The sequence below is a fragment of the Cavia porcellus genome, unplaced genomic scaffold, assembly GCF_034190915.1.
Source record: "Cavia porcellus strain 051 isolate PalLab524CR breed Dunkin Hartley unplaced genomic scaffold, mCavPor4.1 scaffold_3, whole genome shotgun sequence".
NCBI classification, from domain to species: domain Eukaryota; kingdom Metazoa; phylum Chordata; class Mammalia; order Rodentia; family Caviidae; genus Cavia; species Cavia porcellus.
Window position 1 is genome coordinate 55894545 of NW_026947486.1, and position 21143 is coordinate 55915687.

Consider the following 21143-nt stretch of genomic DNA (forward strand, 5'->3'; position numbering starts at 1 on the left):
GTCCTCACATGGCAATGGTTCCCAGACTGGCTGTGTCCTCTGAGGTGTCCTTTGTTCTCTCTACCCCAGGTCTGTGAATGGCGCTGATTCACGGGAAAGGCTAGGGTGTGGCTGTTCCAGTATGGTGGGGTTCCATGCATGGCACTGGTTCCCAGACTGGGTGTGCTTGCTGATATGTCTTTTGTTCTCTCTACCCTTGGTCTCCAAATGGCACTGACTTGTGGGGAGAGGCTGGGGTCTAGTTGTTCCAGTCCAGCAGTGGTCCATGCATGGCACTGGTTCCAAGGCTGGGTTTGCTCACTGATGTATCCTTTGTTGTCTCTACCCCAGTCCACAGATGGCCCAGTTATACTTCATACCTGTGCTTTTTCCGCATTCTACTTTTGATCAGTTTCTTCAAAATTGAAATAAAATAACATTACTTGGTACCTAAAGACATCTAGTCACTTCTGTGTATTTCCTTTTTGAAACAAGAAAGTGAACTATATATCATAATTTTCCTTTATTGAGAGATCTATAGGTCTCTGCCCCTACCTCTATGGGACCTATTTTTCCACTGTTAATATGTGAGCATCAGAGAATTGTAGCAGGCAGAATAGCAAAGCAAAGATTGCGTGTCTTGCCTTTCTACTATTAAAACATTCTTTTCCTAGATAACTGAAACTAAATCTATTCCCCAGGAAACAAAGGTCAGGGAGACATTTTGCTTTCTGGGAAGCCTCAGAGGTCAAGGCACAGGAGAAGATGAAGAGCCTTGGAATCTCCAGCAGAATTACTTGTGACTGCTGGGCATCTATCTAGTATCACTATAGCACATCATCAACATTCAGGGTACGCCGCATAATTGAAAGCTAAATACTAGCTGAATTTCTTTAAAATTATAGCCTTCACTTCTTTCCTTTGCATGTTCCTCGCAATTAACTTTGTGAGCACTAGACAAATCATTTAACCTCTCTGGGCCTTAAAGGCCTCATCTATAAAATGAGTGTTTTAGAATAGATGATCTTTATAGTCTCTTTCGTTATAAACATTCTATGCTGTGAAATCTCAATGCTTTAAAGTATATGAAAGTAAGAGCTATTTTTTGTATCATTTTTATCTCCCCACAGGGCCTAATGTAACTTTGAGTATACAACCTTGTACCTGCTACATGAAGCAGAACACAGATTTTTAAAGACATCTCTGATCTGTATTAAATTAGGTTAGAAATTAGACATTCCATTTTAGTTCAAAGTTGGGTTATTCGTTAGGTGTATATGTCATATGAACTTGCTTATTTCCATGGGAAACCTTGTAAGAAATAAATCACTGGGATGGAATTGTGTAATCCCATGTAGTTAAACAATAATTATTTATTACCTATGAACGTGTTGTGAGTTGAATGATATCATCCAAAAGTACTTTAAACTGTCTTCACAATAGGATCATACAAAATAAGGCTTTTGCCTATATTATCAAGTTAAAATGTGGTCATTGTGCATTAAGGTAGGGTGTGCCTTAAATCTAAGGACTAGTACCCTTATAAGAAGGCCATATGTCATGGCTTGTGTTAACAGGTCTCCCCAAAGCTTCATGTAATCATAAATACGGCTTTTTCAGAGGAGGCTAGATCTAGACTATATGATTGATTCATGGTACAAGTAGTATCTGCCCTAATGGCAGGTAGCCTGGATACAATGCTGGTTACCTGTAGTTGGACTTGTTGCTTGCTGCCTTCTCTCTGCTGTGGACTATTTCTTATCTACAATTTCCCTCTGCCATACCACTCTGCCTTGGAACAAACCAGTTAAAGACTAAAACCTCCACAAACTGTGAGCCAAAATAAACCTATTCTCCTTTAACTTCTGGTGTTGGATATTTTGTTTCAGCAATGAGAAAAGTTACTAAGACACCATATTAGATAAAGGGACATACATACACTTAGGAAGAATGGCATGCCACTGTGGAAAGATAGATTGGAGTAATGAAGTTGCAAACTAAGGAATCCAAGGATTGATGGCAACCAACAACAGCTGGAGTGACGATTGGAACAAATTTTTCCTTAGGTCTTCCAGAGAGAACCAATCCTGTCAGTTCTTTATTTTTGAATTCCTACCTTCAGAGCAGCTTGTGGTGTATAACTCACCCATCTTTTAAATTTTTTTTAAAAGAAAAACAGAAAAGAGTTACAGAATTTCAAAAAATAGGAAATTGACACTAGTTAATATATTGCATATTATTATCTTAGAAGTAGCTGTTCAGATTACAAGATTTAGGCACAAAAAATGATCAAACAATGAAAGCACAAACTGTTCTTTTGGATGAACTAACAAGTTAGTAGTACAGCTATCTAGCTTGTATATATACGCACACATACACATATATATGTATATTCATCTTTTCCTTTTTTCCTTTCCCCTATCCCAGTTGTTCTTTTTTTCCCCTTTCATTATTACAGTATCTATTGTACATTTCGGATCTTATTACTTTTTCAGGTTTTTTTTTTCACACCAGAGAAACATTATGATATTTACAAATGTGAGTTTGATTTATTTCACTTATGAGTTTGGTCTTGAGTTGCCTTCATTTACCTATAAAGGCCTCAAGATTATCCTTCTTTATAGCTGGCTAGTAGTCCATTGTATAAAAATACCACATCTTTTTTATGCAGTCTCCGGTTGATGGGCTTTGTATTGTTTTTAAGATTTAGCTATTACAAATTGTACTGCTGTAAACATGGGTGCACATATATTACTATGTAAATTACCCATCTGGTGGTAGTTTGTTGCAGCAGACTTAGGAGACTAATACTATAATGACACTGCGTAGGAAAAGTCCCAAAGGGATATCCTGGATTGGAATAATCATAGATATTGTAGAATTTCTAGATTTCTAGATATTGTAGAATATGATTGGAATAATCATAGATATTGTCTACTCTCAGCCCAGGATATTTTTACCAATCTGGATAGAAATAGACCCCTAAGATCTCTTTGTTTTTGTTTGTTTGTTTGCTTGTTTTGTTTTGTTTATTTTAAAGAGATTAAGACAAAAGAGGACATAACAAAGCAGATCAGATCAGAACAAGGCAACTAACACAGCATTTTACCACAAGACAACCCATAATTAACAGTAACTACCATAATGTCTCTTTCTTTGAAATAGTTGAGCATAGCTTCATATATGACAGTATCAAACATAACAAAACAGCTAAGATCTCTTTGGAACAGTTCACAATTTTTAAGAGATCAGGAACTATCTTACAAGAACTCTCATCAACCTGAACTGTAATCACATTTATTATAGCTATTATGAGTCTCATAAGAGCCACCTTTGACCCTAGAATACCATACCCTTAAGCCCGAGAATGAGCAGCAAAAGACCATTCCTTTGTTATCCTTCTTGTTCTCCTACTACAAAACTTGATTGTAATAGTCCCCCTGAATGAATTCTGCCTTATCACCTTAAACAAAATCCAGAATATTTTTAAACAAGATATATAGGTAACAGAACAAAATTATAATAAATGTACTATTGGCTAAGTGCAAAATTCATTCAGGGGGACTATTACAATCAAATTTTGTAGTAGGAGAACTTTTTCTGTTTTAATGCAAGTTTTCTTTGTCCCATTTCAGTTAACCATTTATTAAATATAGTACTAAGCACACTTGAGATCTAAAATATTTTTGTACATGAAAATAAAATAAAATCATTTTAAATGTTTACTCTTCGGGAATAACAGTTCTCCTACTCTATCTATAGAAAACTCATTTGTATTTCTACCAACATATAGGTCAGATTTCCTCTACCTCATGAAGTTATTGTCAAACACCCCATGTTGAAGTAAAGTGCTTTCCACAGTAATATACTGTAAACTTTTTGTATAATCTTTGAGCACTTAGCCAATAGTACATTTATTATAATTTTGTTCTATTACCTGTATATCTTGTTTCAAAATATTCTGGCTTTTGTTTAAGGTGGTAAGGCAGAATTCATTCAGGGGGACTATTACAGTCAAGTTTTGTAGTAGGAGAACAAGAATGAAAACTCCAAATACAAGTACAAAGTGGAGACTTATACCCAAGAAGCATGATATAGATCAGTTGATGGAAAATTAAGAGAAAACATCAAGGAAGGGAATTTCTTGCTAAAATGACTAGACAGGATTCTTACTGAAAATAGTCCAGGATCATAAAACATCCAGGATGGATGATAAGGAGTTTGATCAGTTTTCAAGGCAGGAGATTTTCATTAAATTAACCAAGCATAATTCTTGCTCAACTATACTAAAGGGACCATGGACAGAGCCCAAGGTCAGGCCTAGTCAAAATAGGAGGTCACCAGATACTGACAAGGATTGGTCAAAAGACAGTCTTTGTCATTATGCCTTCAAATTATATTCTTTCTAGAGAATAAAAAGTTTAATTCATATTGTTTTGTCTCTCTTCTCTGTACTTTTAACCCATTTCCCATTTCACACATATGAACAACATTATATGTTGTAAAGTACATTGTGAGGAGTATTTCCAAAAATGGTAGAGTAATTATGATAATCAACAACTTATTTCACCAATTAAACTGGTTCTAGTCACGGTCATACACAGCTCTTCATTATTTGATGAAATCAAAACAATCCCTATGCTAAGACTATGGCACAGAATTTCTAGTTAACAGCAGTTGGTATAATTTCTTCTCTTGTCTGCTATTTTCAAGTGATATTGTTTCTTTGAACCCATTTAAAAGCAATATTTATAAATACAATTGGTAAAATATACCATCATTGTTCAATGAAAAGAATTGCTGCCAGCTTGAAAAAGAAATGTAAAGCATTATAGTACAGTAGAGGTTGCAGACATTCTCACAAAAGTGATGGATTGATGACAACATACAACATTATGAGAGCTAGTTATAGTTTCTTTAAACCAGTTTCTCTTTTTATAGCATTCTCAATCTTTTTAAACAGCTAGAATATAATAACATTTTAAAAATTAAAGTATTTCCCATAACCAAGAACTTGATATGAAATGAGCAACATTAAGCACAAAACAACTGAAGCTTCAAGTACTGAAGCAGGCTGAAATTTTAAACAGCACAAATGAGTAAGGATGCAACACGGTTGGGCTTCTTCAGCTGTAGCAATAATCAGGCTAACAGGTTAGCTAGAAGAGATTTATAATAATAAGGGCTCCCACTACCATTGTTCTCTTGTGACTTTGATTCACAAAGGCTAAACTTTTATTTGAAAACTTGACACAATGCAGCTACAGACAGCTGTGAGGAGAAGTTGGCCAAATGGCTGGACCCTCTCAAACATCTGTGAGACAGACTGGGAGAAACTGAGTGAGATAAAAAAAGGAGAAGGTTAAGGGAACTCCCCCCCCCCAAATAAATAAAAGATGTAAATTACCAATGACAAATCAAAGCTGAAAGTTTGCCTTGCCTGTTGTCATTCATTGCCATTCATATTTGGAAAGCAGACTGCTGTGATAATTGATTTGATGGTCCAGCTTGAACAGAAGCACTTCTGGGCATAGTATGCCTCAGAGATGCCAAAAAAGAAGAAAAGGTGAGAATGAAATGATGCACTACTTTCTCCTTAGAGGCATGTGGCCCAGTTTTTAAGAACAGAAAAACATGCTCTAGGGTAGAAGTAGTACAATGGGGTGGAAGCCTAAAGAACTTAGTAATAAATACAAAAATGACCAATGTAGCTCCAGTCAGATAAAAATAGGCATTCATATGGAGACAATGAGAGGGCATATTTTACTGACAGGTAAATAATAGGGGAGTGTTGTGGAAATAATCTGATTTTTAACGGATTCTGTCCTTAGGAGTACATTTTTTGTTGTTCTTTTGTACAGGAACAAAAGTGATTCCTTTTCTAAAAAGCCTTTTAATTTTTTAAGCTTTTCATACTAGATTAAATAGTTTAGAAGGAAAAAAGAAAACAATAATTGAGACTGAAAAGCTATGAATATGCCTGGATTATCTAAACATCATTGAATTTATTTACTTGAAGCAATAGGTAATAATGAAGCCTATCCTTAGATTTGTGAGTAGAGAGTGGTTTTCAGCCATTGCTTCCTGCCGATATGAATAAATTAGGAGACTAAAGTGCCAGTTGAAGTGAGAGAAAGAAAGATTTTTTTTTTAAAGTACTGAATTCACTGCCTGACCTCTTAATCACAACTGCCAATTTGATTGTGTGCCCTGTCATTCCATTTAAGGACCTAAACAAAACCAAATAATAGACATGGCTGTCAAAACACAAATTTTAATCAGACCCTGTCTGGTTTTTGAGAGAAATGTACTTACTGTTATTCAAAAATAGCTCAGTCCCTTAGCTTTGGCTCTCTTTCTCCTAACCCTCTTCCTTCTACCTTCATTTTGCCCTTCTGTCCTTTTGTAACCTCTCTGGCTGCCTCTATTTATACCTACAGAGGTAAGCCTGTTTGGCTATATTGAATTAAGTTAAACCATATATATATATATATATATATATCCTCATATCACATGATGTTACAATTTCTCTTGTCCTGGTAAGTTTTTCAGCTACAGTCAGACAGTGATGTTTAGGAGTTTCAGAGAGACAGAGACAGAGACAGAGAGAGAGAGAGAGGACAGCGAGCCTCTTTCATACATGAGTTGCTTTAAAAAGACTCATTAAAGTAATGTGAAGAAAAGTGTTAACTACATTAGTATAATGTATGACAGTATTTTTCAAATCAAATCAAACAATCAGCATGAGAATTTATCTGGAGAACTGGTTAAAATTCAGATTCTTAGACTCAAGGTATACTAAATTATACTTTTAAAAAATGCCTCAAGTCATTCTTCTGTACACTGCTGAACTTTGAATACCAGAGTATAATGGTTAAAGAGAAATATTTAATAACATGAACTAAATTCTGATTCATTTTTCAGCATTACTAGTTGTGTAGACATAGACAAATTACCTACTTACCCTAAACCTCCATTTCCTCATCCCATAAAATGCATATAAATATTTTACTTAATAGAGTTGCTTGGAAGATTAAATAAGATAATGAATATGAAATAGCATAATAGCTGGTGATTATAATATCAATGCAATCAATATTATTGATATTATTTTTCTTTTAATACCTAGAAACAAATTCTTTACTCTAGGTTATTTATATTACTTCCCAGTAAAGTAAATGTTAGGTTCAAATTCAATTTTGTATCAATTTGTACTTTTTCATGCCTCAAAGACTATATAAGATTAAAAAAATTCATGTCTATCACTGTATCATATCCAGTAGGGAAATAAAGTTTTCTTAGATTGAAATAGCAGCACATGCTTAATGGCATAGAATAGAATACCCTTATTAATATCTACTGTATATAATACAATAAGATATTCACATTAATTATAGAATAGTTAATTAAAGAGCATTAAAGTACAGAATTTGATGAGCAAGACAGGAAAATGTGTGGATGTCAACATGATTCTGTAAATATCAAAGACAATTCACAGTGTGAGTAGCAGTACCAGTTGTCTTACACCCAAAGGTAATTCTGCAAATACTACGTCTAAGCTTGAAGAGCCTTTGTCTTTATAGCCTGAAATAAAGAAAAGATCACTTGATTTTTAAGTATTAAATATCTAATTTCAGTGCATCCTAGCTCTATTACCTTGGAAAAACACCGTACCCTCAGCCTGCCCTCTTCTTTAAGATGAGAATAATATTTGCCTTTTATCAGTCTTGAATTGAAAACAAAGATGATCAGTCTTAAAGTGATAAGAAATATGTATATATAAGCCTTTAGTAAACTAAGTGCTATACAAATTAATTGTATTATTTTATAACTATTAAATTGGACTGAAAGTCCATTTTGAAAATGTACTCACAAACTTTTGAGTGTGATAGCATTCTCATTTTCCAAGGAAGTAAAAAAAAAAAAAAAAGTAGATGAAATCAGAATTTTTCTTTGTGCTTTGAAGTGAACACGTTTTACAGATGCATTTTTACACAGCTTTTGTTGAATATTCCTTGGTCCAAAAGCTTTCAGCTTTGTGGCTTGAAACTCCAATTCCCTGATCAATGTCTGAACCTGTGAAGCTTGAAATTTGTCATTTAGCATTGACTTATGTGTAAATTTGAGTCAAAACCCAGTGTCCTTTAAATATCTTGGGGCAAATTTTCAGCATGGCCTCATTTTTACTGATATGGTTATGTATTTGTAAGTACAAATTGCTACTTTTGTCCTCAAGAGAGCACAAACTGGTCATTGCACCTGCCATGAGATAATTGAAGGCGCAAAAAACACTTATACAAAAAGGTCTTTATAACACTTCCTTCTCCCTCCCTTCCTCTGTGGATACAAAGAGAGAGAAAAAAAGAAAGCTTTCAGAATGCTTTGAATAAAGGTCAGTATTTCTTTTAGAAAATGAACTGCATTAATTTGTTCTTCTTTTCTAAAAGAGAAGAAATACCCAAATTCTCCTGAGTAATTTAAGACAAAAAATGTTGATGGAAATGGCAATGTCTTTCAAAGTACTAATTTAGCTGCAATGTTATATGCTGCTTAATGTAAGGAAATGAGTAACTTTGACTAAACAAAAGTACCTTTTTAGAGCCAGTTATGAAACTTACAGTGCACCAATAGTTTCACTTGTCTAAAATTTTCCTTTAAGGTTACTCTAAACCAAGAGAGTCTAACATTTGGTTCTAATAGACATTCTTTGCATCAGTAATTTTTGGATTTTTTTATTTTGGAGCTATAAAATATGAAAACTAAATCCAACCTAGAGCTTGTTACATAATTTATAGAAATTGTTGCCAGTGTGTAAAATTATACTTGGGAGCATTTCCTAGCCATTTTCTAGTATGTCACCAATAGCCATTCTAAGCATTGCCTGGAAATCATTCCCCAGACTTGATTTCCTACACTTGATATATTCCTATACTACTCATATGTTAAATGTGTTCCTACTCAACCAGTGCAAGCATATACTCACTTTATAACCTTTTGGAAATAGCAAACTCTTACTTAATTTTTTTCCTTTTAAAAAATGTTATACCTATTTTTATTATAGTAAGAAGACAGAATATGAGATCTATCTTGTACTCTGAACAGAATTTTAAGTGTGCAATAATGGTAACTATAGGTATTATGGCTGTACAGTAGATATTCACAACTTGCTTATTTTATGTAAGTGAAACTTTATACCAATTGAAAGACACTTTCCCATTTCTTCCTGACCCAATCCCCAGGAACTACCATTCTGTTGTTTCTATGAGTACGACTATTTCAGGTGCCTCATGTAAGTGGAATTATGTGCTATTTGTCCTTTTGTGCCTACCTTATTTCATATAGCAAAATGCCCTTAATGTTCATCTATGTTGCCATGCATGGCAGAATCCCTTTATTTTTACAAAGCTGCTTTAGTATTCCATTATACATACATACCATATTTTTTTATCCATTCATCCATTGGTGGACATTAAGGTTGTTTCTGTATTTGCTATATTATGAATAATGCTGCAAGAAATATAGGAATACAGATAGCTAATATTCACACTTATTTGACATGCATACCAAGTAATGACATTGATAAATCATATAATAGCTCTAGCATTAATATTTTCAGGAACCTCTTATTGTTTCCTATAATGACCATACAATTTTACATTCTCATCAACAGTGTGCAAGGGCTCCAGTTTCCCAACATCCTCAGCAATACTTGTTGTCTCTTGAATTTTTTGTTAATAGCCATCTAACAAATGTGAGTTAATATCTCATTGTGATTTTGAATTAACCCACAATGGGGAAAGAATAGTCTCATCAAACAAATGTTGCTGGGAAAGCTGGATACTTACTTGTAATGGAATGATATTGTACCATTACCACACAGAAAATAAAACTAAAAAGGGGTATTGTTTAGCAGATTTTCACATATTTTGGCCATTTGTGTGTCTTTTTCAGAAAAATGTTTAGTTGAGAACTTGACCCATTTTCTAACTAAGTTGTATATTTGCTATTGAGTTGTTTGTGTTCCTTATATATTTTGAATGTTAAAACCTTATTGTATGCATGCTTTGCCAACATTTTCTCCTATTCCATAGGTTGCCTTTATTTGCCACGTGTATTGATTTTTGCTTTTGGTGCTTAATCTTTTGTTATAGTTTCTAAGAATTCAGTACCTACATCTATGCTAAGATGCTTTTCTCCATACATATCCAGTTTTCTTATCTTTATGTGTTAAAGGATTATTTAGGTATGTGGGTAAGTATATATCTTGGCTCTATTCTTTTCTCTTGGTTTACATAACTATTTTTATTCCAGGGTAATACTATTTTAATAACTGTAGTTTTATAATATATTTTGAAATTAAGCTACATGATGAATCTAGCTTTGTTTTTCCTTGTCAGTATTGGTTTGGCTACTTAGGGTCTTTTGTAGTTTCATCTGAATTTTAGGATTCTGTGAAAATGCCATTTGTATTTTTAAAAGAATTGTATTGCATGTATAGATTGAGATGAATGTCACACACATTTTAACAATATTAAATCTTCTAATCTATGAACATGAAATTTTAAACATTTGTTTGTATATTTTTAAGTTTTTAATCGGCAGTGTTTTGTAGTTTTTAGTATATAGATTTTTTAGTTGCTTGGTTAAGTTTATTCCTAAGTATTGCATTCAATTATTTGACAGACACAGAAAATTGTACGTATTTTGGGGGATACCATGTGGTGTTTCAATACATGTACATTAGTCACTTTCCTATTTCTGGACATAGTACTGGTACTCATAATTTAAAAGAGAATAAGTCTAATTTGATTTATGTTTTAAAGGGATTTAGTCCATGCATACTGCAGAATAAAGCTCTTTGGTTCATGGTGGCTAGGAAACAGAGCTGAAGAGCAACACCAGAAAGAAATAAACAAAGGGCCGTGTATTATACCCAAGGATATGCTTCCATGATCTACCAAGACACACCCTGGAGTGTGCTTTAACAATCTGTTAGGCACTTCTTAATCCAATGAAGCTGATAAAATAGTCAATGGTCACCTATACATAATTTAATATTCAAATTATGATAAACCTATTTACTCAAACATTATTTCTCTATGATTAGAAATATTCAAATTCCTTTCTCAAAGCTTTTTAAAAATAATATGTTCTTATTATCTACAGTCACCCTATTATTTTATTATTTTTCATATTTTAATGCATTGTTTTCAAATATTTATGGGTAATTTTTTGTTACTATATAGAAATACATTTCATATTTGTTGACATTATATCATACTTCACTAAACATTTTTGCTAATTCTAGCAGATATATATGTGTATGTGTAGAGTTCATAGGTTTTTTTTACATGAAATGATATAACTACTAGTAAATAATTTTACTATTTTCTTTTTATTTTTCTAGTCTAATTGTTCTAGTTAGGACTTTCAGTACTCTGATGAATAGTAGTGAGAGTGGACATCTTTTTCTGATTCCTAATATGAGAAGAAATACCTTTAATTTTTCACCATTGACAATGCTAGCAGTGAGCTTTTCAAAACTTTTCTTTGTTGTATTGAGGTGAATTCCATTTGTACCTATTTTGTTAAAAATTTTTGGCATGAAATTCTATTAAATTTTTGTTAAAGGCTTTCTCTGTGTCAATACACATGGGTATGTGATTTTTTTGTTCTTCTTTATTCTATTAATGTTGTATCCCATATTAATTGATTTGTATATGTTGAACTATCTATTTATTCTAACTTATCTCAGTCACAAATTCTAGTTGTTCATGATGTATGATATTTTTAGATATAGAATTTAGGTCAGTGGTAGAGTGCTTATCTAGCATTTTATGTTTAGCTGATATAGTTTCAACCACATATAGGAATTCTACACTTTTACTTCCCTCTTTATACAGGGAATTACAGTTTACACATTTTAAAATTATGTATCCATTAAGACCATGTATTTATTCATAATAATTTTGCCTTGTAACTTTATAGTAGAATTAAAAGTGATTTATAAACTGTCCCTGTAATAGTACAGTATTCTCTGTTTGCCTTTGTAGTTACTTTTACTGTATGCTTTATACTTTCCTATACTTTCATGTTGCTATTTATCATCACTTGCTGTTAGCATCACTTCAAATTATATGGAACTCCATTAGCTTTTGTTTGTCTAGAAAAGTCTGTTTCGACCAAGTTTGAAGGACAGCTTTGTCAAGTATGTTATTCTTTTTTACTGTTTATTTTTCTTTTAGCACTTTAAATATTAATGTGTCAATGTCTTCTATGCTGAAAAGTTTCTGCTAAGAAATGCACTGATGATCATATGAGGGCTCCTTTGCACATGATGAATCACATTACTCTTGCTGCCTTAAAAATTGACTTTTGATAATTTTATTATAATGTGTTTCAGGGTAGACTTCTTTGTGTTTCTCTCATTTGGAATATTTTAGGCTTTATGAATCTAGTTGTTCATTTCCTTACTCCAATTTGGGAGATTTTCCTCCATTATTTCCTTCAAAAACCTTTTTATCCTTACTCTTTACCCTTTCAAATTCCCACAATGAGGATATTAGTCTTTTTAATGACATCCAGTAAACTCCTTGCCCTTTCTTCACACTTTTTCATTCTTTTCTTTTTATTCCTCTGAATGAATCATTTAAATAACTTTTCATTTAAATGAAATGAATCACACAATCATTTAAATAACTTAAGCTAACTGAGTTTTTCTTTGTCTGATCAAATCTGCTCTTAAAACCTTCTGGTGAAATTTTAAGCTCATTAATTGTATTTTGCACTTCAGAATTTATATCTGGTTCTTTTCATAGTTTCTGTCTCTTTATTGATGTTCTCATTTTGTTTGTGTTGCTATTTAGTTGTACAAATGTGTTCTCATAAAATTCACTGAGCTTTTTGCTAGACAATTTGTAGATCACCATTTCTTTATAGTGGGCTACTAGAGATTTATTTTGTTTCTTGGAGTATGTCATATTTCCTGAGTCTTCCTGATCCTTATAGCTTTGAATTGGTATCTTTATACTTGAGAAAGCAGATACTTTTCTCAGTGCTTATGCACTGGCCACGACAGAGAAAGTGCTTAACTCACTGGCCTAGCTATAGTTTCTGAGAACCCCTCAAACTCTTCTATTGATGTGTCTTTTCTGGACTTTTTCAGACCCCTAACTAGTAGATTTAATTGTTTCATTTTTTTTAATGACCCTGTAGTCTTTTGCTGCCTCTGGCCTGATTGCTATACCAAGGACCAGGATGTTGAAAACAAGCTGCTTTCCTCTTCTTCCTTCCCTGTGGAGAATCCTTAAGTTCTCTGCCCTCTCTAAATTTTGTATAACCATACTGGTTACACCAAGCCACCATATCCTTTTTCCTTTTGTTTTTATTTGGCCTCACCTCCATCTAATTTTATTAGTTTCTTTTTTTGTATTTTTTGAGACAGGGTCTCACTATGCAGTTCAGGCTGGCCTTGAGCTCACTTTGTTACCCAGGCTGGTATTAAACTTGCAACGATCCTCCTGCCTCAGCCTCCTGAATTCTGGGATTACAGGCATGTGCCACGACACCCAGCTCAGTACTCCATCTAAAGTGAGACAGAACCAAACACTTAGGTAGCAGTAAGCTGAGAGGTCTGATTGTTGGAGTTATGTTTCACTATTCTCCCTCCAGCATGTAAGATAATTCTCCGGTTCTGTGCCTTCCCTCAGTCTTTCTTAACCATTTGTACATATCAGATTTCTATCTCCCTATCCCCTTGTTCCTAAGTGCCTATCAGGCATTCAAGTTATGATTGTTTCTTAGTGTTCCACTGACAAAACAGAAAAATAACACTCATGCTTGTATCCTGGGGGTGTGCTCTAATGTTGTCTTATCTAAAAGAAAGAAACTAAGGACCAAGATGATATTTTTTAGTGCTCAGTATACTGACTTGGGGGAGAGGTTGATACAAGTAAAGTAAAATTGTCCTTCTTACTCATTTCGATGCAGTTGATTTTGTGCTCATCTGGAGTACAGTAACCTCATCTAAATTTTGCTCCTCTAATAAATGTATTTTGGCCTATATATTGTTAAATTTGTGTTTTTATAGGAGAACAATAATAGTTTGAATTTACTATTTCACCATGTCTTTGATATTAACAAGTTATTACGTAAATGAGAAGTTTTCCTCATGTCTGTTTTTATTCCCATACCATGCTGATTTTATCACAGTTGCTTTGTAGTATAATTTCAAGTCAGGGGTTGTGATGCCTCCTGCCTTGCCTTTGTTGCTCAGAATTGCCTTTGCTATTCTAGGCTTCTTCTGGTTCCAGATGAATTTTAGGAATGATTTCTGTAGATCTTTGGAGTATGCTGATGGTATTTTGATTAGAATTGCATTAAATCTGTATAACAATTTTGAGAGAATGGCCATCTTCTCAATGTTTATTTTTCCTATCTATGAAGAAGGAATTTCTTTCCATTTTCTGAGATCCTCTTTGATTTCTTTTTTCAGAGTACTGTAATTCTCAATGTGTAGATCTTTTACTTCCTTGGTTAGATTGATTCCTAAGTATTTCATTGTTTTTGGATGCTATTGTGAAGGTTTGTCTTATTTGTTTCTGAGTGAGTTCATTGTGTAGAAGAATGCTATTGATTTTGTGTGTTGACTTTGTGTCCAGCTACATTCCTGAATTTGGTTATTATATCTAGAAATCTTTCAATGCAGTTTTGGGGTCTTCTATGTAGAGTATTATGTCATCTTCAAATAATAATAATTTAATTTCTTCCTTTCCTATCCTTATTACTTTTATTTTTTTCTCTTGTCTAATTATTCTGGCTAATGTTTCCAGCACTATAGTGAATAGCAATGGTGACAGTGGACAGCCTTGTCTTGTTCCTGATTTTAGAGTAAAAGCTTTCAGTTTTTGACCATTTAATATGATGCTGGCTGTTGGTTTGTCACAGATAGCTTTTATCAGATTGGTAAAGACCATCTATTCCTATTTTCTATATGGTTCTTATATCAAAAACTTTTCTGCATCTATTTGAATGGTACACAGGTAATGATAACATTCTCTGCAGGTAATTGAAGACCTAATATAAAACCAAATGTCCCTCAAAGGTCTATAGGATGACAGAAATTCCCAAGACTATTAATTATATTAATGAATATGATAGAAATGTGATGTTGGAATTGGAAGAAAGGAAAGGATGATAAAAAATCAATGAAAATGTATTTCAAAGCAATGCTAATGGTAGAGCACATGTTTAGTATGTGCAAGGCTCTGACACACCTATATCACATATTAATATACAACTTGAAATCTTTCTTATCCTGTTGACAGATGTATATTTAAGCCAAGATCTGTATTTTATTTTATATTATTCCTTCCTTGCATAGTAATATCCATGGTGATCAGTAGTCCTAGAGAATGTCAATCTGATAAGTTAGGAATTCATTCCCTGTTAGGTACCAAAATGTGAGTTGCAACTAACTCCATACACTGAAACCACAGAAACAGCAACAAAAATGCCCATATAAAACAAGCTCTTCTCAAAACCAAAAAAGTGGGAGAAAACATTGAATTTAAGGGGCATAAGCTACACAGGAAGGTTACTGGTACAATTCAGATACTAAAGAATGTAAAAGAATTATACCTTTATAGACAGTAAGAATAAATTTGTAGAATTTGAATTAGTTACTTTTTCATCTTAGACTTAGTCACATGTTTAAAAAAGAACAAAAGCATAATTATATTTTAGTTTCCCAACTTCACATGAGGTAATACATTTAATGAAAATAGCTCTTTTAAAATTCTCACAGTAATTGTTACTTCTGTGGGTAAGTGGTTCCTTGTAACTCTGAATTAAAAAGTTTTTGATGGGTAGTATTTTCTTAAAATGACAGAAAATAATACATATATAATCTTAAATTCTATAAGTTAAAATTTAAAAGTAGTAATATTTCATATCTAAAAACTTCAAAATGAAGAGAGAAATCCAACCTTGAATTACTGTTTATGTGATGAATCTGAAGAGCTTGGCTCCCTTTAAGGTATTAGACTGGAAACCAGTACCCAAATAAATGTTGGCTTACCTGAATTCATTTAAGAAAATAAAGATATTGTGGGATTTGTTGAGTGGAAGGAAGGGTGAGTCAGATTTCATTTAAGAAAATAAAGATATTGTGGGATTTGTTGAGTGGAAGAAAGGGTGAGTCAGATTTCTCTAAAGGTGGTTTGAAGAAGAGATTTAAACTGAGCATAACTTCCCCTGAAGGTATTGCTATGAGTGAGAATTTGAGCAAAATTTTAGGATTTTGCCAGGACTTAAGAAGAAACTATGATAAATGGCAATAACCCCCAGAAAATAAGAAGTAGATGTTGAATGGAGTTAGCAGCACTTCGATCTCTGGCCTGTGTAAGCCGCCACAGACACACTCTGCCACACCATCCTTATGCCTCTCTCTCAAGCTTTGAAAAAATCATTCATGTTAATCTCCTCACCTCTTTCTGTCTCCCTTGCTTCAGCTGCTTTGTAGGTCTTCCCACATTCCTTATCATGTTCTCTTTGCACCCTGTCTTTTGATTTGTTGTTAATATTTTATGAAATACTTTTTGTATTTAAAAGGAACAGAGACATGTGTTTTTTTAGTTTATATAGGCTTAAGGAATCTTGGAAAAGGCATCACAGTAGTTTTCCAGCCTCCTCATCAAAAGTAGAATGTTCCAATCACAACAGTGGTTCTGCCAGTCTGAAAGCAACTCTGGTGATACGGGGTAACCCACGTATAATTTTTTTTAGTGCAAGTATCTGTTGTATTTGGTTCCAGTTGTGTTTTACTGGCTTCTCTACTCTAATGCTTTGCCATTATGGCAATTCAGCTATTCCATTTTTATTTTTCTATATGTTAAGTTCATTTTAATTTTGATTCATTAGTGCATTTTAGAAATACATAATGCCAATATTGATCATAGGGAATCTGTACCTGTACATGATATATCTTGCTTCTTTTTTCTAAACTCCCTTTCCTTCCTTCGGCATCACTTTACCTCTTTATTTATAAAAGCAGTATTTCTAGTTTTTCCTTCTATTCTTTTTGTTTTCTTTTTCCTCACCTCCACCTTGTTTCATTTCTCATTTGAACATTTTCTTCCCATTTCCTAATATCTGTTATACATTTTAGTCCTTATTTATACTTTCATTTTCTCACATCAGAGAATGCAATATTTACACATGTGTGACTGATTTATCTCACTTAAGAGTATGGTCTCAAGTTGCATTCACTTAGCTAAAAATGTCTCAAGCATATCTTTCTTTATGTAAGTAGTATTCCACTGTATAAAAAATATCTTTATCCATTTTTTGCTTGATGGGCATTTGGGCTGCTTTTAATATTTAGCTATCACAAACTACATGAGTGTGCATATATTGCTGTGGCATGATGCTTTTAATTCTTTCAGGAACATACGCAGAAAGAGAATACCAGGTCAAATGGGACTGCTAATCCTAGATTTTGAGGAATCTCCACACTCATTTCCACAGTGGTTGTACCAGTCTACACTCCCATCAACAGTGGAGGTTACTTTTTCCACACAGCCCTGCCACTGTTTGTTATTGACTAATTTCTTGATAATAACCTGTCTTTCTATAATGACACAGAATCTCTGCATTGTTTTAATTTGCATCTCTCAAAAGAGCAGTGATGTTGAACATTTTGGCATATATTTACTGTAGAAATGTCTTCATTTCAGAAGCCCATTTTTGGATTGAGTTTTTAAATTTGGGGGGGGTCTGTTTTCTTGAGTTATTTATATGTTCTAGATAGTAGTCCTTTGAGGAACAACTGGCCAACATTTTTGCTACACTGTGGCTTGTTTCCTCACTCTGTTAGTGATTTCTCTTGCTGTGCAAAAGCTTTTTAAGTAGACATGATCCCACCTGTTGATTTTTTGTAACAGTTCCTGTGCAGTTCAAGTTTTGTTCATAAAGTCTTTGCCTACTCCAGTGTCTTCAAGAATTCTACCTATTCTCTTTTCCAGATGATTCAGTGTTTCCTTATTAATACTTAAATATTTGATCCATTTTGATTGTAGTTTAGTTCATGGTGAAAGATGTGAATCTGGCTTTATCTTCAGTGTATGGACAGCCAGTTTTTCCAGCACCCTTTATTAAAGAGGCTATCTTTCTTCCAGTGAAGGTGTTTGGCTCCTTTGTCAAAGATAAATCAAGTGTTTATTTGTTTCTGCATTTTCTACTCTGTTCCATTGATCCTTGGATCTGTTTGTTTGTTTTTTTTTTTTTTGCCAGTACCATATGGTTTTTATCATAGTTTCTTTGTAGTATAATTTAAAGTCAGAGTTTGTGATGCCCCTGCCTTGCCTTTGCTGTCCAGAATTGCTTTTGCTATTCTAGGTCTTTTCTGGTTCTAACTTTAGGATTGTTTTCTCTAATTCTGTGAGACATAGTGTTAGAATTTTGATTGGGACTACATTAAATCTGTATAATAATTTTGGAATTGTGGCCATTTTCATTATATTGGTTCTTCTTACCCAAGAATAAGGGATATCTTTCTTTTTTCTGATGTCGTCTTCTATCTCCTTTTTCAAAGTACTATAATTTTCAATGTAGAAGGCTTAATTTTTTTACAGTTTCTCGACAATGAATGAACTCTTGGTTCTTTTTATATCAAGGTGTCTGCTTATTCATGGTTTACTGTCAGATTTTTACATCTTCTTCCTCAACTTCTTCTGCTGTTTAATATTTATATCCCTTTTTGTATGTGCTTCATTAAATTCACTCAGGGAAGATTTGGTTCAGAGGAAGGGATTCCTGCTGAAAAGAGCTCTCATGGCAGACTATAGGAAGTTTTCTTCCCACTATCTAAAACCACTATCTAATCTTTTGTGACTAGGTTATATGATGCCAAACATTTTAATTCATATATAAGGTAACTTTTTAGAAAATAACTGCAGTGTAGGTCAGTAGTGCCCAGTACTACTGACAGGCAACATGTACAGAATACTTGGTATATCCTTGTATGATATCAGGTAAAGTGAAGTATTAGATATTTATTTTTACCACATATTCAAAGATTATATAAATCATATAAGGTATACATTAGTTTATGCGAGACTGAGAAATGATACTAATTAATTAAAAGTTTGCCAATGATTATTAGGTTTGTATTAGAGATGTTAAAATTTTTTTAATTTTTTTTATTTCAAAGAGATGAAAATCAAATGAGACAAAATAAAAAAGAGTCAATCAAAACAAAAAGATGGTACATGACTTAAAAACAAAATACAAGGAGATCAATAATGGCTACCATTATTGATCTTGTTATCTTCAAATGAATTGCCCACATCATCAGGCATAATAAAATTGAACAAAACAGTAAAGAACAAAACCAATAAAAACTAAACAATGGAGACATTATAGGACTTCAAAAGAAGGTAATAGTCAAACCACAATAGGTATCATAGTGCATCTTATTGTCTTCAGAGTAGTTGCCTATACCATCAGACTTGATACTATCAAACAAAACAATAGAATAAAATCAGTCAAAACAAAACAATGAAAGCTGTACAGGGTTCAAATCAAGCTAATAGGAGCTTAAAAATGGTTACCATCCTGCTATCTTTGGAGTAACTCTCCATGCCATCAAATCTACTACAAGTAGACAAACTGAAACAAAATAAAACCAAACTAAATGAAATGGTGAAAACAATATGGATTTCAAATCATGCTAATAAATTTACAATGGCTACTGCCTTCCCTTTTTAGACAGTTCCTCCTCTTTCACTTTCTTAGGCTGTATTGTACATTTTGGATCCCACTAACTTCCTTGGTTTTTAATATTAGGGACACAACCTGTTATTCACCTAAGTGACTCTGAAACTTTTTACCCCTGAGCATGATCTCAAGTTGTATCCATTTACCTACAAGAGCCTCAAAGTTATCTTTCTTTATAGCTGGGTTTATTTCCATTGTATAAAAGTGTCATGGCTTTCTAACCAATCTGCACCTGACGGGCAAGCCACCCCCACTTTTTTCTGGTGCCCTGTCACATAGAGCATTGTTTTCTCATCTGACTTTCTAACTCTTTTGGGTTAAGTGTATTTCTTATATAAAGCATAATGATGGACCCTATCTCCTGATCCTCTCCTGTGTTTGTTTTTGTTGGTGAATGGAGGCCATCTATATTAGTGATTATGGCCAACCTTCTCTGCCTCATCTCTGCCATGCTATTTTTCTGCTGTTGGTTGCCTACTCTTCCCCTGCATTCCACTGTCTTCTCTGTTCAGTAAGTCCCCTCTGCCACTGTTCCTGATACTATGATCTTTTTTCTCTCTATCTAGAATATCCTTCAGTATTTTTGGTAGGGTTGGTTTTATGGTCATGAGTTCTTCAGTTGTTCTTTGTCATGTAAGTATCTTGTTTCTCTATCAATTTTCAAAGGGAATTTACAGGATACATCAATCTGGGCTGGAGATTATTTTCTTTCAGGACTTGGAATACTTCACTCTAAGCTTTTCTTCATTTGATGGTTTGTGTTGAGAAATTTGTCATGATTCTGATGGATTTTCCTTTATCTGTTTCTTTTCTCTGACAGTTTTTAATATTCTGTTCTTGTGTTGAATTTATGGGATCTTGATTATTATATGTCTGGGGATAGATTTATTTTGGTTGTAGCTGGCTGGAGTTCTGTATGCCTCACTTATCTGAATATCAATTCCCTTTCCTATGCTTGAGAAGTTTTCTTTATTTCTGTAAATAGCCTTTGCATTTCATTCGGGTTTACCCCTACTTTTTCATTCACATTTTTTATTTTTAAGTTATACTTCCTGTCATCCTGTAGACTTTGTATTGTTACTTCCTGGTTCCTTGTTATTTTTAAGAGGTCTTTTCTTTCACAATCACACATTGCAAACCTATCTTCAAGTTTTGAAAGTCTAACTTTAGTTTCTGTCAAGGCATTTTTCCAGCTTTCAATGGAGTTTTTAATTTCCTGATGTTCTCTTTGAATCTGTTTCATATATTCGAAATCTTTTTTATATTCTTCATTGAAGGTTTCCCTCATTTTTCTATACTCCTCTATTCTTCCATCTGTGTCTTCTTTAGAAGTGCTTAGCAATTCTTTCATTAGGTTTCTCATTTGTTCTTTTACCTGTGATAGTATT

At 33.4% G+C, this 21143-nt stretch overlaps 1 protein-coding gene across 5 annotated transcripts in view; it reads left to right on the top strand.

The window, feature by feature from the left end:
* Diaph2 (diaphanous related formin 2) overlaps positions 1-21143 on the top strand; it is an 875814-nt gene that overhangs the window by 741978 nt on the left and 112693 nt on the right. Inside the window, exon 27 of one of the 5 annotated variants that reach the window (XM_063245546.1) lies at positions 1-21143. This exon is cut by the window's left edge and continues 42501 nt beyond it; it is cut by the window's right edge and continues 74252 nt beyond it. The exons of the other annotated variants lie outside the window; for them this stretch is intronic. The gene's annotated coding sequence lies outside the window, so the exon portion shown is untranslated. 5 annotated transcript variants of the gene reach the window in all.